Here is a 6372-nt window from a genome sequence, read left to right on the forward strand (position 1 = left end):
GAGAAGGGAGGGAATGACCATGGCCAAGAAGACCTGAAGCTTCGTGCGGAGCGACAAACCAAATTGCTTCCACACAGCGTTACGCAACCGATGAAAAAATAATGCCGCTCGACTGATTCGGAGTGAGACCTCTGCTGTTGAACCGGAGTCGGTCATGAGCACACTGCCCAGGTATGGGAAACTCTCCACTCTCTCCACAACTGCCCTATCACCAATTGTGAGTTGTGGGGGTGGAGTGTCCGATGGTACAAAATACCCAGGCAGGTGCTTAGTTTTGGTGGGGCTGATGGCAAGGCACCACCTCTTAGTGGCAAGCTCCAGGTTCAGCAGTAGCGTCTCCAACTCTTCCTCCGAGTGAGCAGCAATTACCAGATCATCGGCATACATAACATGGTTGAGCAATAGGGAGCCATCCCTTCACCGCATTCGGGCATCGATCAGCCTCCCATTTCGATTTAAAGCTTTCGTGACTGCAGGGATTCATCTTCTTGTTTCTTTCGGTAAAGTCACGTAGAAGGGAAGTAATAAAATAATAAAAATAAAACATAATAAAACAATTCTCACGACGTTTCGGCTACAACGCAAGCAGCCGTCTTCAGGTGAAGAATGAGACACTACCAAACTAGGAGCTTATATATAAGCTGCATTGGGGGTTGAAGAGCGCCTTAACAAAAAGAATGTGCATGTGAAGAGGGATTTAGCATATTCATGGAAAATGCGTAGGCGTTGGGCGGGGGGGTGTCAAAGTCATATTATGCCCATGCATTATGCAGGATCAGCAGCAACCAAGGGGGGTGCAGGGATTAGCAGTAACAAAGGAAAGGAATGTTAATGATATGTAGCTGCAGTTACTCAACAACCACGTAGAAAACTAAAGTATAAACTACATAAAAAACTAAAGTATAAACTGCATCGCACCATCAGTATACTTACTATACTCTATAATAAGCTGAGTTACTAACAGCAAGTAATACATTACAATTTTACCTCGTAAAAATTCTATAATATGCTTCCATCTAAACCTTATTCTCTTACATCACACGAGCATATACCGTACTATATACTGCCATAGATAAACCCAACATTAAATTATATACTGTATTGCTGTAAACCAACCTATAAGATATAGGTTGATTGCTGTAAACCAACCTATAAGATATAGGTTGGTTTACAGCAATACAGTATATAATTTAATGTTGGGTTTATCTATGGCAGTATATAGTACGGTATATGCTCGTGTGATGTAAGAGAATAAGGTTTAGATGGAAGCATATTATAGAATTTTTACGAGGTAAAATTGTAATGTATTACTTGCTGTTAGTAACTCAGCTTATTATAGAGTATAGTAAGTATACTGATGGTGCGATGCAGTTTATACTTTAGTTTTTTATGTAGTTTATACTTTAGTTTTCTACGTGGTTGTTGAGTAACTGCAGCTACATATCATTAACATTCCTTTCCTTTGTTACTGCTAATCCCTGCACCCCCCTTGGTTGCTGCTGATCCTGCATAATGCATGGGCATAATATGACTTTGACACCCCCCCGCCCAACGCCTACGCATTTTCCATGAATATGCTAAATCCCTCTTCACATGCACATTCTTTTTGTTAAGGCGCTCTTCAACCCCCAATGCAGCTTATATATAAGCTCCTAGTTTGGTAGTGTCTCATTCTTCACCTGAAGACGGCTGCTTGCGTTGTAGCCGAAACGTCGTGAGAATTGTTTTATTATGTTTTATTTTTATTATTTTATTACTTCCCTTCTACGTGACTTTACCGAAAGAAACAAGAAGACAGCCTCCCATTGTATCTATACCAGATGAAAATTCCTCCTGTATAGCTATTGAAGGCTTCACGAACTACGTGGCCGAAATAGATGTTAAATAATGTGGGAGCCAGAGGACATCCTTGTCGCACCTCAAGGTGTACAGGGAATGGTTCCGATTCCCAGCTACGTAGTTTTACCCGAGCCCGCTCACCATCATGAAGGTCCTTAATGATCGTGAGCAGAGGGTCAGGGACTCCGAAAGCATGAAGAACTACCCAGAGCCCAGGCCTACTGATGGTATCATAGGCGTTGACCAGGTCAATAAAGCAGAGATGTAGGTCTTGTTGGAATTCCCTAGACCTCTGCTGCAGCAGACGGACAGAAAATATGGCATCTGCGCAGGACCGCCCTTTCCTGAAACTGCATTGGGGCTCCGCAAGCCTCTCCTCAGCATGCCTAGCAAGGCGATGTTGAATAATCCTTGCCAGGACTTTTCCCAGCATACTGAGGAGTAAGATGCCCCTGTAGTTATTACAGTCTGTGCGGTCCCCCTTCTTAAAGAGGGGGACCACCAGGGCATCCTTCCAGTCTTCTGGAACCCGTCCAGTGGTCCAGACTGTTGTTATCATGTAATGTAGGGCAGTCTGTGCATAAATGCCACCCTCCCTCAGCATTTTGCTTGGGAGATCATATCTGCCCGGTGCCTTTCCTGGTCTCAGACTCTGGATCGCCTTCAGTACTTCCTCAAAAGATGGCACCTCAGCCAGCCACTGACGGGATGACTTCTTCCAATATTTGAGGCACCGCAGCCTCGGCAGGGTCATGCCCACTTTGTCCCACGTTGTTATCCAGGCTGAGGTATGTCCCCTCCCCCAGGACCTTACAGAAATGCTCAGCAAATCAGCAAACCTGTTCCTGGGGGTCGGTGATTGGATCACCATTCTTTCCCCTAATGATGGTAATCGGTGTGACGCTGCAGGTTACTTTTTTGATGGAATTAAAGTGCGATTGAGACAGACTCCATCTCCTCAGAAACCCGCGACCACCACCCATCCTTGCAGCACCTCATGGCTCTCCAAACCTCTGACCGAAGGCTGCGGTAAGCCTCCTCATTCTCCGATGTGGGATGCTGTAGCCGATGCGAGTGAGCCTGTCGCTTTTTCTCAGCCAGCTTGAACACCTCATCTGTCAGCCAGGGTCTCTGGGGAAGTCTGGACCGTGTACCCAAAGCAGCCATTGCAGCTGCATGAGCCACAGTCCTAAACCTCGCCCATTTCCCCTCGACACCAGGAGGAGTGGGGGACGATGCCAACCCCATCCGCAAGCGATTATAAAATTCTCACTTGCAACTTTCATCAGCTAGTGGAAGAATGGCAGGCGCATCTTACAGATGACAAGTCGATGGTCAGTGGGAAGATCAGCTCCACGGTAGGTCCTGGTGTCAAGGACATGGGCCAGCATCCGCTGTTCCATCACTATGTATTCCAGCAGATGTTCTTGCTTGGACCCGGCATGCATCCATGATGTTGTGTGGATGCGCCATGCCGGAACAGCGTGTTGGTAATTACAAGCCCATGGGCTGCACACAAATCTAGCAGCCTCCTGCCATTGTTATTGAGCTGGACCATGCCTTCCAATCACTCCAGACCAGGTGCCAGCATCATGACCAACTCGGGCATTGAAGTCACCCAACAAGATGACTCTATCCCGAGGGGCGACTTTAGCTAGCACCTGTGACAGGAGGTCATGGAAGGCATCTGAATCATCAGCCTTGCCTGCATCCTTCCACGGATATTCGTCTTCAGTGGGGGCATAAGTAACCACGACCAGCACTCCTCGCCTCTGGTTGATGGGAAGGCACACCCAAAGTAGCCTGGGGCTTACAGCTTCCCACATATCATCGCCACGCTCCCACACCCCCTTCATTCTTTTGTTCAGAAGAAGAGCCACTCCCTGTTGTTTGGCAGTCTCCTACCCCGAGAAGAGGACTGTCCACCCCTTATGGTGGCAAGAGCCAGAGCCGGTCCACCGGACCTCCTGAATGCCACAGAGATCCAGGTGGTACCAGTCCAGCTCCTAACAGAGGAGTGGCAGCCTCTCAACATTCCACCTGGCCACACGTAGTGGTTTTTTGTTGTTTCTGGAGGAGCCCTGAGGGTAAGGATTCAGTCTCCTGGCTCATAGACGCCTGTCCCACCAGGGCTTCCGGCACAAGCTTATTTATTAAATGTTTCCGTCATGGTTTAGTGGTAATTAATTGAAGGTGGACGGGTTACCAGTCCCTCGCACCCATCCAGAGCCCCCTTTTGGCCGTTGTGGTGGTCACAAAAGCCATGAGGGGAAAGGCCAATCAGAATTGGCCCTCCCCCCAAAGCACTACCCATGACAGTGTTTCCTGTCCGACACCACGAGGAGGTAGGGGGTTGTTTTTCCAGTAATAATATACTGTTTGGTTCTTTCGGTAAAGTCACGTATAAAGATAAAATAATAAATTAAATAATAGCATACGACGTTTCGATTGCAACACAAGCAATCATCATCAGGTATAAATGAAATAGCAACAAAAACTAACCAGAAAACTATAGACAGACATATAAGCAGACAGATATCACAGCGATACATAAAGAGAGAACACACATAGGCACGGATGGTTGTCCAGTATCAATGTGCTGGTCCGTTGGTGACAGAGCATGGTTACATTGCCCGCAGTTTCCAGCTGGTACGTCCCCTAAGCTGCATAAGCCCTGGCAAGGACCCGTGGAAGTGGTCGAGGTTAAACGGCCACAGTGTGAGCGTACACGGGTGGGCCGTCGCCGTTGGTTTGTCCATCCATCTTGGTTGAAGCCGTTTGTTCCTCCGCGGATCGCCTCTCCATCTCCAAAAATTGGTCTGCCGGTGTTTGGTGTCTTCGACGAGCCGGGGATGGTGTGTTCGGAGGACGTACATCAGAAAGATTGTGTCGTGCCGCCCACAGCATCCGAGCCTGTGACCGTGGACGGCCGTCGAAGACTCGCCGGGATCGAGGAGATGCCTGCTGCCGCCAAGCCTGCAGCACCTGCGCCTCCTGTTTTGCAGTCCGCGTCTCCGGCTGTTCCGGTGGTGTGCACACCGCCCGAGTAGGAGCGCAAGACCGTCCTCGTCGACGGACTGGCATCGCGAACTCGGTCCAAATGCTTGCGATTCCGTTGATTCCTTGTTCTGAGTGTTGCTCCGGAATGGCGGAGAGGTTCTGGTTGTTGTTCAGTTCTGTTATTTTTCCTCTCTTGTTCCCCTTCGTAATTTTCCCTACCCTCCTTGTTCCCTTATGTTGGGTGTTGATTGTTCCTGCGGATTGTCCCGCCCTTTAAGGAAGATAACTCGAGTCGTGCTTTTATAGCTCTTAATTGTCGTGCTTATCCTGCACATGGGTGCACTTACCTGTTAATTGAGTATTAGCCGGGAAGGCTACATTTTTTATTACAGGGGGGGGGGGGGTGATGTAATGACATGATGACCCCTGCTGGTTGGACATGGGAAGCACGGATACAGGCACCGCTAGAACAACATTCACTCCGAAAGAGAGAGGAATCTGGGCCAAAGGTAATGGGCGGGGCTGGCTGGAATGCTCCAGGAACCCGCGCAAAGGTTCCTTGATAGGACGTGGCCAGAGGCGGAGCCTAGCCGTGCCTGCAGGAGGAGGACTCGGGGTTCGTGAGTGGACCGTGGAACCACGCCGTGTGATCGATTGTGTGTGGAGCCAGTAGAGTGCTAACATCTAGGTTGTATATCATGAGAAGAAAGGTTGGCTTGCGCTGTGCCATGTGTGAATAAAGAAGAAGTGCCCTCTACATGACGAGTCGCGGAAGTCACTCATTACAATAGTATTTATACTAATAGTAGGTTCTGTTCCATGTTACAATCCACCATCCCATCTCCACTACCAGTAGTCATAGTCCTAGTAGTAATAGTACTCATACTAGTAGTCATAGTCCTAGTAGTAATAGTTCTCATACTAGTAGTCATAGTCCTAGTAGTAATAGTTCTCATACTAGTAGTCATAGTCCTAGTAGTAATAGTACTCATACTAGTAGTCATAGTCCTAGTAGTAATAGTTCTCATACTAGTAGTCATAGTCCTAGTAGTAATAGTTCTCATACTAGTAGTCATAGTCCTAGTAGTAATAGTTCTCATACTAGTAGTCATAGTCCTAGTCGTAATAGTACTCATACTAGTAGTCCTAGTCGTAATAGTACTCATACTAGTAGTCCTAGTAGTAATAGTACTCATACTAGTACGAGGTTCCGTTCCATGTTACGATCAATCATCCCATCTCTAATTATAGTAGTGATAATCCTAGTAGTAATAGTACTCATACTAGTAGTTATATTAATAGTAGTAATAGTACTCATACTAGTAGTTATATTAATAGTAGTAATAGTACTCATACTAGGAAGTGTCATAGGTTATGCACCAGGTCGGAGAGAGAATGGCTGGGGAGGTGGGGGGGAGTGGCTGGGGAGGTGGGGGGGAGTGGCTGGGGAGGTGGGGGGGAGTGGCTGGGGAGGTGGGGGGGAGTGGCTGGGGAGGGGGCGTGGTCTATAAGGGGGAGGAGTCGGTACGACCC

The sequence above is a fragment of the Lethenteron reissneri genome, chromosome 69 (genome assembly GCF_015708825.2).
Source record: "Lethenteron reissneri isolate LAM-NWPU_2019-01 chromosome 69, ASM1570882v1, whole genome shotgun sequence".
NCBI classification, from domain to species: domain Eukaryota; kingdom Metazoa; phylum Chordata; class Hyperoartia; order Petromyzontiformes; family Petromyzontidae; genus Lethenteron; species Lethenteron reissneri.